This window comes from Cupressus sempervirens, chromosome 8, assembly GCF_028749045.1.
Source record: "Cupressus sempervirens isolate cs-2001-9-10 chromosome 8, ASM2874904v1, whole genome shotgun sequence".
Taxonomy (NCBI): domain Eukaryota; kingdom Viridiplantae; phylum Streptophyta; class Pinopsida; order Cupressales; family Cupressaceae; genus Cupressus; species Cupressus sempervirens.
The window spans coordinates 507541996-507555947 of record NC_143125.1 but is presented as its reverse complement, the minus strand read 5'-3'; the positions used below and the strand labels follow the sequence as shown (position 1 = coordinate 507555947).

General features: G+C 31.1%; 1 pseudogene; it reads left to right on the top strand.

Moving 5' to 3' along the window:
• The first annotated feature begins 6318 nt into the window (after window positions 1-6318).
• On the top strand, window positions 6319-10970 carry LOC149543424 (protein BONZAI 3 pseudogene; annotated as a pseudogene).
• Window positions 10971-13952: the final 2982 nt, after the last annotated feature.

Sequence of the window (13952 nt, the reverse complement as noted above, 5' to 3'; positions counted from 1 at the left end):
ATAGTTCCTTCAAAATGGATTTCTCATCATTCTCGAAGAGATATTTCACTGATTTTGTTATGCAGAATGATGGGATTTGATCTATTTTTTAGTTGTAGAGAGAGAAGAGAATCTTTTCTTTAGCAATGGATGGAAATTCAAGTGGACAAGTGGCATTTCTAGATCAGATATGGGATTCTCATCCTTCTATATCTTCTTTTGCTTTTTCTTTGTACAAGGTTGCTTCCAATCTTTTGGACAAGTTTCCATAGCTGTGATTCCAAGATTTTCTCAACATTCTCTATTTGTATGAATAGAAATAATGATGTTTTAATGTGATAGTTATTGTTTATTTTGGTGTTTTATAAGTTATTTCCATACATCATGAATGTACTTGTTTCAAGGAAATGAATACAAAGCAACAAAATCACTTAGTTTCATTATGATTCTTGTGTCCTACCTCTGTTGTTTGCAACTTTTTAGTGATTTGTGGAAAAAGAACATAGATCCCAATTGCAATTCATTTTGGGTTATATGTCTTGATGTGTTTTTTCCATTCATTCAAAGAATCAAGTAAATGTTTAATATGTCAATGATTTGATGAGCATGAGATTCATTACAAACATTGATGTCTAATTCACAAAGTGAAAAGATAGATCACCAATATCTTGATGTGTGTTGTAATTTGTGGGATACCCAATGGATAGGGCATTGATCAGTCATATGATCTACATGTTTCTTGTTGTTTCATATGTGGATTATGTTGAAATCAATTCATAATCAAAATCATTTTTCCTTTCATGTTGTAGAGATGAAAATGATACCCACACTTAGCTTGTGAATCTCATAGATCATGCTAATAATTATTTCATGCCTTTATCATTGCATAAGCATAGAAGGTTTTGGGGTTTTCATTTTCTTAATATAGGTTTAGATTTATGGTTTTTGCACTGGTAACATAATGAAATTTTTAATTTGTGGTGATTGATCAGGAAAGTATTATACATACTTCATAAATTCCTTGGGGCTCAAGGCATCGGCCCAAAAAAAAAATTTGGGCCCTATTTTATCAAGATTTTGGACCAACATGTAATTATTAATTATAACCCTAAAGCAGTAAACATACTTGTATAAAAGAGCTTAGGGTTAGGGATTGTTTAATTGTTGTGATGCAAAAATTGGTTCTTGAAGTAGTATTGAGCTGTAAGGTATTACAGATTGTAATCAGGCTATAATAACTAGATCGTAATAATATCAGACTTGTTGTTTGGTGGATGTAGCCCAGGGATTGGGTAAACCACATAAAATCTTGGTGTCTTGTGTTCTTTTCTATATGATCTATTATTTTTCTGATATTTTTTATATTTGCATGTAATTGTTATTTATGTCCATGGTTTAATGCTAACAAGTGGTATCAGAGCTAGATTGTTCTTTCAATTATCCTCTACAAGAAAGTCTCGCTGTGAGTGGGAGTCTCACAGTTGAGTGGGAGTGATGGAAAATGAGGGTAAGCTGAGGGTTGATAGGTTTAATGGGCAAAACTTTTAGTTATGGAAGATGCAAATGGAAGAATGTATATATCAGAAGGATTTATGGAAGCTATTGGAAGGCAAAACCAAGAATCAGGAATCTATGTCAAATAACGAATGAGATCTTTTGGATAGAAAGGCACTTGGAAGCATTTGATCATGCCTGGTAGCATTGGCGGCATTTAATAAAAGTGAAGGTGAAAGAAAAATTGATGCAAACCCTAGTGAAACTGTATGAAAAGCCCTCTGCTTCAAACAAGGTATTTCTCATGAAGCATTTATTTAATATGAAAATGGAAGAAGGTGGATCTGTTATGGATCATTTAAATGAGTTTAATACTATTACTAGTTAGTTATCTTCTGTGGGTATCAATTTTGATGAAGAAATTAGGGCTCTCTTGATTTTTTGTTCTTTGCCTAAAAGCTAGAATGGCTTGGTAATGGATGTGAGTAATTTTGTTCCTAAATCTAGTACCATAAAATATGATGATATGATTAGTGCTATTTTGAGTGAGGAAACTTGTAGGAAATCCTCAAGAAGATCTATAACTGGAAGTGCTTTGAATGCACAAAGTTGAGGCAGAACAATTGAGAGAGGAAGTAATTGTGAAAATCATAGAAAATAAAGAGGAAAGTCAAAGGGGAGGAGGTCTCAATCGAGAGGACCGAACTATTGCTAGTATTGTGGGAAACTAGGGCATAAAAAGAAAGATTGTTGGACTCAAAAGAAAAATGAAGGAGATAAACTAGATGGAGACAAGGAGGCAAATGTGGTAAGTAACAAAATCGAAAAGGATTCTTTTCTTCTATCTTTAGAAAGTGTTGATGATTCATGGGTTTTAGATTATGGTGCTTCATTTCTTGCTACACCTCATAGAGGTTATTTCATTGATTATGTCCAAGGGGATTTAGAACTTGTTTATTTAGGGGATAATGAACCCTATCAGATTGTTGCAAGGTAAAAGGTTAAGATTAACTTACAGAATGGGAATCATTGGCTACTACATGAGGTAAGACATGTTCCAAGGCTAAGTAGGAATTTAATTTCAGCAGGGCAACTCGATGATGATGGTTGTGTATTTACTTTTAATAATAAAAATTGAAAGGTTTCAAAAGGTTCCCTTATAGTAGCAAAAGGTGTGAAAGTAGGCACCTTATATCTTTGTACAGGTTATATTGTTCCTTCTAATTTAATTGTTTCAAAGAAAAATGTATGTTCATGAATAGTTGCTGCAGTTGAGCAGGGAGAACAAATAGCTACTATAAATTATGATACAACATTATGGCACAACAGAATTGGGCACATGAGTGAGGAAGGTATGAAAGTACTTCATTCAAAGAAAGTTTTACTAGGTCTGAAATATGTTAATATGGATTTCTGTGAAAGTTGTGTGTATGGAAAACAAAAGAGAGTGAGTTTTGTGAAGACTGGAAAGGAAAATAAAAAGGAGAAATTAGAGCTTGTGCATACTAATGTATGGGGACCAACTTAAGTATCTTCCCTTGGTGGATCTCATTATTATGTTACTTTCATTGAACTAGAAAAGTATGGGTTTATTTCCTTAGATAGAAATCTGATGTATTTCAATCTTTTAAGAAAAGGAAATGCTTGGTTGAAAATGAGACTGGTAAGAAATTAAAATGTCTTAGATATGATAATGTCTTAGATATCTATAGTCTTCGTAGATAGAAAATTGTTCCAAGGACTCCCCAGAAAAATGGAGTGGTTGAATGCATGAACAGGACTATAATGGAGCGTGCAAGGATCATGAGATTGCATGTTGGGTTGCCCTCACACATGTGGGTGGAGGCTATCAATACTACTATATATTTGATTAATAAAGGTCCCTCTACTCCTTTGGATTGTGGTATTCCAGAGGAAGCATAGACTAGTAAGAAGGTGAGTTATTCTTTTCTTAAAACCTTTGATTGTGAAGCATTTGCTCATGTAGATTTTGAAAATAGAACCAAGTTGGAAGCTAAGTCAAAGAAATGTGTATTTGTTGGTTATGGCATTAATGAATTTGGTTATAGGCTTTGGGATTTTGAAAATCATAAAATTGTAAGAAGCAGGGATGTCATATTCAATGAGAAAGTGTTGTATAAAGATTTGTTGCAGCAACATGAGAAGAAAGAAGATGATTATGTAGTGCTGGTTTTGCAACATTTCTTTATGGAGAATGCTAAAGCTGTCAGCACACACTTACCTAGTCATTTAAAGTTGACTAAGGAGATGTGTCCCAAGATACAAGAAGAGGAGGATAAGATGTCAAAGGTACCCTATGCTTCAGCTATAGGAAGCTTGATGTATGTTATGGTATGTACAAGGTCAGATATTGCACATGCAATGGGAGTCATTAGCAGGTATATGAGTCATCTAGAAATTGAGCATTAGAATGTGGTCAAATGGATTCTCAGATATTTGTGAGGAACATCCAGTAAGTGTTTACAGTTTGGAGTCTCTAATACTGGCTTACAGGGCTATGTTGACTCAGATTTGGTAGGGTATATTGATACCATACGAAGTAGTACAGTTTATGCCTTTACTATATGGGGTAGCCATGAGCTGGGTAGGTTACATAAGGTTAATGCTTTATCCACTACAGAGGCAGAGTATGTTGTTGCTATAGAGGCAACCAAGGAGATGATATGGCTTTTGTTCTTCTTGGAAGAATTGGGACACCCTCAAAAAGATAATTAATTGTTTACATATAGTTAAAGTGCCATTCATCTTGCTAAGGATTCAGCTCTATATTCCAAGACAAAACACATTCAGTTGCAATACCATTTCATTCAGTTAGTTTTGGATGATGGTCAATTAAAACTGGATAAGATACATACAGATGACAATCCATCAGATATGTTTACAAAGGTAGTGACAAGGGAGAAGTTGAATTCCTCTTTAGCTTTGGGTGGTCTTCTAGACTGAACATGACTAAAAGAACAGCAAAGTCTAGGGTGGTTTGATCCAATGGAAGCCTCATGGAGTAGCGACATACCTACAGGATTAGTCTCCAAGTGGGAGATTGTTGTTTAGTGTGGAGCCTGATCAATCCTCAAGTGGGAGATTGTTAGTTTGTGGTGACTGATTAGGAAAGTACTATACATACTTCATAAATTCTTTAGAGCTCAGGGCATCGGCTAGAAAAAAAAAATTGGGCCCTATTGTATCGAGATTTTGGGCTGACATGTAATTATTAATTATAACCCTAAAGTGGTAAAAATATTTGTATAAAAGAGCTTAGGGTTAGGGATTGTTCAATTGTTGTGATGCAAAAATTAGTTATTGCTGTGATATTGAGTTGTAAGGGATTACAGATTGTAATTAGGTTGTAATCATTGGATTGTAATAATATCAGACTTGTTTGGTGGACGTATCCCAAGGATTGGGTGAATCACGCTAAATCTTGGTGTCTTGTGTTTTTTTTGTGTGATCTATTATTTTTCTAATATAGTTAATATTTGCATGTAATTATTATTTATGTCCATGGTTTAATCCTAATAGAAATCTAAGGTCTACTCGGCTAGGTTTTATAGAGCTTAAAGTGAAGAAGGAGTTTAGCATTATAGTTGGCTCGAGTTCTAAACAAAGTGTATCCATCATAGGAGTTAGCTACCCTTAGATGCATTTGGTTCAAGGTATTTTTAGTGGCTAATATTCGCAAATTGGCTAATTTTAGAATTTTTTGGCTAGTAATTTGGCTAATAATTTAAGATTTGATACAACCTAAATTGCCATAGTTTTATAAAATTTAGTTCTAGAATATTTAAAATTGTTCAATAGTTTTATTTATTGAAAAATTTTAACTTAAATATTCACCACAATATAAATTACATTATTAGATTTATGTCACCTAAATATAATATATTATTGGAGAAATTAAATTGAACTCACCAATGATTATCATAATTATTAGTTACTTTAGGGATATATCACTAATATTTAGTTTTCACTATTGATTTGAAGTATATGTAATGATCCTCATAATATTCCATGAGGTAAAAAAAAATGTTCAATTTTGATTTGTAATATTCCATTGTGATTAATGAACTTCCTATTATTATTGAGATTCATCAATATTTTATACAAAAAAATTATGATTCAAAAATAATCACCAATATTAGTAATGCTTAGAATAAAAATTGAGAGATTTGCCAATAGAAATAATTTTGTTTTTTCAAAATAATGAAAGATTCACCAAAGTTTTATATCTTTTTTTGGAGGCGACTTTCTTAAAGTTTACCCTAATTTTTTTGTTAGTTTCCTAGTAGTTAAAATCATTGTTAAATTAGGAGCCAACACCATTATCCTGCTTGGTTAGAGTGTTAGCCTTGGATGATTTTACTTTGTGTTTGGGGTTGGACCACTATTGCCATTAGCATGACAAGATTGGGCCTATGGGTTCCACGTGGTGGGGAGGCATAACTACCTTAACCACTGCTAGGGACTAGTGTACAAATTTGGCCTTCTTCGAGTTAGTTCTAGAGCTAGATGCTTTACATGGATTCTTCATGGTTTCTTGGAGTATGTATCTTGTGATTTATTTTCTTTGATATCATATTTTGAGATAGCATCTTTGGTTCCTCATTTCTATCTACTACAGTGTTTCTTATGTTCATGTTTTCTTGATGCAATGTTTTAGATGGATAGATGTTTTTCTTTCTTCATTTTAGTATGTTGGAGTTATTTGATCTTGTTTTGTGTGTTCGAGTGATTACTCCTCAACTTTGGTGGTTTTGGTACTCCCTGGTGTGGAGATTCTAACCCTACATTTCCTCTTAGTTGGTCAATCGGCCTTATGTTCTAAACATGGGCGACAATTGTTTAACATTGTGTGGTACTGGTAAAGTATCACACCATAGTAGTGAAGAGTATTGTACGATACTGGTAAAGTATCATACTACTACTATAAGTTTTATCATATGATACTAGTTAAGTATCACATGGGTATTGAATGTTTTATTGTACAATATTGGTAAAGTATTAAATGGGTATTATATATTTTATTTTATGATACTAGTAAAGTATTGCATGGAGTCTTGTGGAAGACCTACTCAACCAAACAATAGGTACATTTTGACTTGTCTGGTGGGTTTTCGAAAGTGTTTGGGATAACCTTTTGGGACTTCTTACTTCCTATATAGTCAAGGGATATCATTTAAGTATAAGTTGGCATACTCTTCTTCCTTCTACCTTCTTTTTTCTTATTCTTAAGATATATTTTATGTATGTGTGTGACGATTCATTTGAGATAGGTTTCAGACTTCTACGAGTTAAGATAAAGATTCTAGAGAATTTTAGGGCTTCACAAATTCAGACTTAGCCAAATTTTAGTGCTTCAGGATTCCAGGCTTAGCCAAATTTTAGGGTTCAACATTTGTCTTTCAACATGTTATCCAATAGATGAGTGGTTATATTCTCAAGCCTTTGTCTTATGCATGATGTTTTGAGGGTTCTACTTTCTATTTTTTATTATGTTATGGTTAATTGGAAATGGACATGCATGTTTGACCATACTAGGAACTTTTACTTTGGGTATTCTCATGATTAGTGTGATCTTTGATTATAAATTGGTAAGTAGTGGTGCTTGGAGATTTTTGGCATTTGGTTTATGTTAGTCTTCCATTTCTTTCTAGTGTAAGTTGCTATTGTTGTTGCTTCTTACTTTAAAAAATAAAATTATATTAGCGTTTGTTCATCCTTGTTTGAAGGATCTTCGAGTGGGGCATTACAAGACAATGGACATTGACAACATTTTTAAAGTAATTAATAGAATATTATCATCATATTTAAGGAAATCATATTGATACATTTAAGGAAATGCTATTATCATATTTATCTAATGGTTGAATGATAGATTGCATGTATAATATCCTCTAAAAAGGTACAAGGATGGGCTAATTTTCATTGTCCACAATGGTCTTCTTAGTTCTCAGTTCTTCGTTTTGAGTGTTCTTAATTCTTATAATTATCTATTAGGTTAATGAGGTTGATGACATTATATTTTTTAGGTTACCATAAATTCTCATGAATTAGAATAGATAGAACTAGAAAAAATTAGAAGTATAATGAGAATTGATGGAGAAACAAACCCAATTTCTCTATAAATAGCTTTAAATTACCATCCAAATTGCTTACCAGTAATTTAAGCCATTGATCTTGGTTCATCTAAATATAGAAAATAATAAAAATGTATTATTGATATCTATGAAGTAGTGATCATTTGGTTATGAATATGTGTGCATGAAAGTGATTATGGAATACCAAATTGTAAGAAAGTTGCCAAAAAATCAAGGTTAAATTCTCATATTGTTAATATATCCATGTTGGGAACTCCACATCATAAAAATGGTAACGCATGCCCCCATTCCTATGACTCTGAGATGGAAAATATTTATCTTAGATATTTTCCCCAAAATATATTTTTTTTAATATTAATCTATTAGAAAATTTAAAAAGTAGTAACACATGTGGTAGGCCCTAGATTCCAAAATTTTAAAGCCAAGACCAATGCAAGATTGATTGCAAAAATATGAAGTGGGATCACATGTCCATATTAGTCAAGTCAAATAATTTCTTGTCACAATTTTAACTATTACTAATTTATTCTACATCTAAAATGGTTGATATCCTATGTGATTTACATTGGCTAATCATATGTTGATTATATTTATTACAAAAAATTGAATTGTATTTGAAAAAAGTATAAATGAACAAGTAAAGACAAAATCACAATGCGAGAAAAAGGAAAGATTCTTTATTCATTCATGCCAAACATGGTGCAATTTTCATCAAAAATACAACTATTGTACATCTTTTCATTTCAATCAAATTCATTACACAAACACAAAGAAAATTGTTTTCAATTCCATGCATGTCATGGTAGCCAAAAAAATAGATATCTAAATATAAAATTATTGCTTGAATGTAAAAACTAAAAGGAAAGGGGGACGCCTCAATTTCTTAGTTAACTACGGCTATTTTCTTTAAATTAGACATAGGTTCACATCCATGAAGTGCACCTAAAAAATTAGAAGAGAAAATGGGGCGAGTACTATGAATTGAGCAATTTCATTACATCATTAATCATTACATTCAAGCCATGAATCTCTATTCAAGATACCAAAGGAGATGGTTGAAATTAAGAGGAAAAAGAGTTGAGAAGATAAATGTCACATGTTTTAATTAATGAGTTCTTGATTGTGTAGGTCAAGTAAGAAGACAAGTAGGTTATTGAAGAGGCACATCCACAAAGTGCGAAAACCTTTGAATAAAGCAAATAAGTGGAGTTGATTGAATATTGACATTGTTCAAGGGACATGTTTACCATGAAATGAAACCTTCCAACATTCATTCATGAAGATCAAGATAAATTATAGTCAAGTTATCAAAGGGACATGTAGTTTAGTCATGAAATCTTTTAACTCCACTAGTACCAAATTGAAGATAGACATTAACTATCAAAGGAACATAGAATTTTTCTTATGAAACATTTTATCTCACTAAAGAGATACCAAATTATATAACAAAAATGTACAAAAAAATTGCATAGTATATATAGGTGGAGTACAATTAAGTTGTGTGAACATCTACAGATTTGGGATCAAAAGATTTAATCAACCAGGAAAAGCTATAAATAGGTGGTCATTATCATTTGTTTTCTACCATAAAGGACATATGCAGTAATGTACAAAAGAAATGCATCAATTTGTGTGAGCATCAATAGATTTGAATCAGATAAATAAACATTTGTTAAATCAAGGATGAAAAGATCAAGCATTCAGTAGAGTTTGACAAGGTTAATTCATAGTATAGTTGTATTGATTAATATCAAAAAATTTACTTGGTAGTTATGAAATGAATACTATATATTTTACTATTTAGTAATGGTCAATATCAATTTTCACATGTTACTAGAAAGGAAAAATGCAAGCTACATAAGACAAAGCTACAAATAGTTAAAATAGTAATCAATTTAAAACTACAAAAATAATATAAAAGTTCTATTAAAATAGGAAAGGGTTTCTTATAGTTATAGGTTGTCATCATCATATTTTCAATCAAAAAGGGCATATCATGAATGTGAATCTCACAAAATAAAAGTTAGTATTGTCTGCATAAAATTTGTATGACAAGGATTTTCTATCAAAGAGTGATCCCATGGATGTTTTATATATAAAGAAACAAGATGGCTCACTTGAAGATCTAGGTTGTATGGAAGTAATTTTGAATTCACCGGATACTTTCTACATAACAAGAATGAGAATTACATATTATGTTGAGATTCTCTAGTTAATTACTTTCAGATTGTATGATATTGATACTAAGTTTTACAATCTACTAGTTTAGATGCTTTGATTAGATGGAAAACAATTTCTTGGGGAGGTAGTTACAAAACCATGTAAAAACAACACCAAACCACTTTTAAAAAGGAACAAGATACGCTAGAGAAGTTCAATGGTCACAAAATCTTGGAAATATTACTTTACAAGTAGAGGAAACAATCAATTCAAAAGTGGTAGTGGAGATGGTTTTACACTGTGCCAATTTGGAAAACAAAAGATCTTCTCTAAATATGATCATTTTAAAAATATATGCATATCCTTGGAGAATGATGGCTATGTTCTAGTGTGTAATATAAAAGTGAAAAGAAACAATCTCAATCCAACATGGAAGCCAGTAACTTTGATCATCGCCTAGATTCATCAACTTGTGAAAAGACAAAAGTGAAAAGAAATAATCTCGATGCTTCACCTTTATGAGCATCACCTAGATCCAATGAGTGCTAAGTGTTCCATTTATTATCATGAGAGATGGATTTATGTGAATCACTACTCATGAAACATGGGTCAATGAGTTTGACTCAAAAACTACACAATTAAATCCTGATAGCAATATCATAATTTGACTTGTTGTGGAAAATATTTCCTATCTTATCAACTTTGAGCTTACAATGGGCTAGGAGTATGAACAATCCATTATTCCTAAAATGCTATGACTTCAACAATAGTGGAAATCATGATTTGATGGGAAGTAATAAAATAATCATTAACTCAACTTGAGAATGTTTCTAAAAGAAAAATTGAAGAAAACTTCTATATGCCTACATGTAACAAACATAACAATCTTAACAAGATATTGGAGAGTTGGTTAGTAGTGGACACATTTTTAATGAGCACTAAGCATAGTTTCTTGGAATACAATAAAAATGGATATGAGTTGAAATTAATGGTGGAAATAAATTTCACAACTTCAAATGGGAATCCACAACTACCAAATTCTTTGCACTATATTGATCCTTTAGGCTAGTTTAGTGTATATCAAAGAGTTAAAATGTTTGTTGGAGAGGTTCTCAAATTTTATGATTAAAATTTATTGCATGAGGCTTTGGAGGTAGATCGATTGATATTCCAATTTCACATTATTTTAATTTGAGAAAAGTGATCGGGTTACAGAGGTAAGAAAATGTATCTATAGCAAAATCAAAAAATCATAGAGGACACTAGAATGAGAAACCCCTAGTGTTATGATGAAGTAAGAGTAGAATATGGGAATGGTAAATGGGCTATAATATATATTTTATCTACAATCAAATATGCATTTTATTAATGAAACAACAACAACAAATGAGGAATTATAGCAAATTAAAACATGAAACCTTCATTCAAATGTTTCAAGGTATATATTAAAATATGAAATGTAACCCTCAATATAAAATAAATATAACTAAAATTGAAAACATTGAGGAAGGTACCACCCTTAAAGAAAATTTAAACTGAACAAACTCCTTATTTTTATAAAGTCTATGAGTCATTATAACAAGAGGTTTCATCAAGTAACAAAAGATCCTCTATAAATATAAGACAAAATATCCTCATGGTGAGTTATAACACAAAAATATCCTTCATTCTATTTTCAACATAAAGTCATAGTTCAAACTATTAGTTATATTAAAGTAGAGGAGTACATCCAAGAAAAAGGACATGAAAGTTTTTTTTTAAAAACCCTTATTTTAAAGATACACATATTTACAAGAAATTGTGTTGAATTACAAAGGTACATAAAAAATATTTATACATACAACAAAACCCATTTATGTGTCAAGTATGAACAAGGCTTATGCATAGGAGAAACATTGGAAAGAACCCCTACCAAGTTACAGAAATAGGGAAACTTTCAAAGCCCTTATTCACTTATTAGATACACGGATAAGCATAATGAGATAACCAAAAAAATGAGCAAAGCAAAATAGAGAGGATTATGTTTTGTAGAAATAATGAAAAAGCAGAGGGGTCCACATACCATGGAAGGAGAGTCTGTGTGAATTTTGGTAGAATAATCTTCAAAGTCCATCAAGTTCCAACAAAAATCTTCAAACCCTAGCTATTTGCACCACTTCCACAAGAGACTTCCAAAATACCAAAAAAAGTGAAAATGAATGTAATTTTAGGGTCTCTTCCCTTAAGTTGGCAGACCTCAATATCTACTAAATCACCTTTAAGGGAAGTGATTTACCATGTCTTTTGTTTTTTGAATTATCTTTATGTCTATTTTATAATCCAAATAATATCACTTTTGCATTCACACATAATACTTATGTATATGTTGTATTAATAAATAGTTACATTATTTATTAAATATAATAAATAGATAAAATATTATGTGCAAAGATATAAGTGATCTATTTAACTTATAACATTTAAAATGCTAAGTAGATATTATTTAAGAAATATCAAATGTAATAAAATTTAATTAATTATTAAATTATATGTTTAATAGATTTAATATTTCATAAATTTAATTATTTTATTTCTTGAATATTAAAACTAGTAACAGTATAAACTCTGGTATTATTTTAAAAAGATCTAGTGACATAAATATATATTCAATCCACAAGCATATAATATGAGATTGTGCTCTTTGAATGCACTTTGCATGAGCTGGGGATTTCATGGACTATTAGTTTTATTTGCAGTAGGGAAGGCATTTTCATTTTCTCATATAGTGTTAGACAGTTTGGGGGTTCATTTACAATTAGGTATTAGTTGAGGGCTTGTTTGGATTGATTAGATGTCAAAGACTTCTAGTTCCACTTCCCTTCTGGTGGGCTTATGTGTGGAATTCCAATTCAACTTTTGTGCATGTTTTTGAGATAATTTATCAAATTTTAGAAAAGGAATTCAACTCCAATATCAATTGAGTATCATTTGAGGGAAATTATGAGTAGGATGACATTTAGTTTTGGTCATTTTTGCAACTCTTTTTGCGTGATTTTTTCTTGGATTTGAGGATGAGTGTTATTTTTCAGGATTTCATGAAGCAGTTCACATAAACTTATTTTTTAAAGCTTCTTTAGGGTTGTTCTTCCTATAAGGTTAATTACTTAGAGGTTTTTCCTTAGTTCTTTCTTCTTGCACTCATTTTGCACATTGTAGATTATAAGCATATTGATTCTAGAGCACCTTGTTTTGTATCAATTTTTCCTTGACTACTTATATACAAATTTTGGTTCCTTCTCTATCATTCTTTGATGTTTGATGTTAATTGTGAGCTTCTTAATTCAAATATTGTATTTAGGCCTCTCTTTGACCAGCTTTCCTTTTAATATTAAGTGAAGAATATGTTGTCTCATGGTGTAGATTTATAATTATGTCTTTCATCTTAGTTTCCTTAAGTTGTGAAAATATTCATTTTTCCTTCTTAAGAATCAAGATACTAGGGCCTTTTGTAGAGTCAATTTTTTAGAGATTGTTTGGTTAAGGTGTGAACCCAAAGTGTCATGTTTGTGAGCAATTTTGTGGCTTTTCGTTGCTGTAAGTCCTATCAACTCGGTGTATCACCCTAAGCATAGGTTTTATTTCTACATATTATTCTATATTTTTTCCTTCATTAAAAATATGTTAGGTGATTTACTGGGGAAACTGACCCATAATCTAGAAATTGACTTTCATGATAGGCCTACCCATATGCCTGAAAGTCATTCCATGTTTCATGGGATTCATAGTTCTCAGACATAGCATTTTGGGTTCAATCCATTTATCATCACAATAATAATTGCATCTAAGCATATATAAAATCAAAAAATCTCTCATCAAAAGTGTGATATTGCAAAACTATGAAACATGAGCACGTATATGCATTAGTAAAATCAAATATTCTCTCATCAAAAGTGTGATATTACAAAACTATGATTTATATGAACACTTGTCCACATTAGTTAAATCAAACAACCTCTCATCAGAATTGTAATATTGTGGGTAACCATCCATAAAATAAAAAATCTCTCATCAAAATTATAATATTACAAAATTGCAAAATATGAACACATGCCCAAAAAGTAAATAATAAAGAAGTCATATCAAATAATATTGTTGTCGCATCGAATAAATTGATTAAAAATTGACCCATGTAACATTTTTGGCTTAATATCTAAAATTATTAAA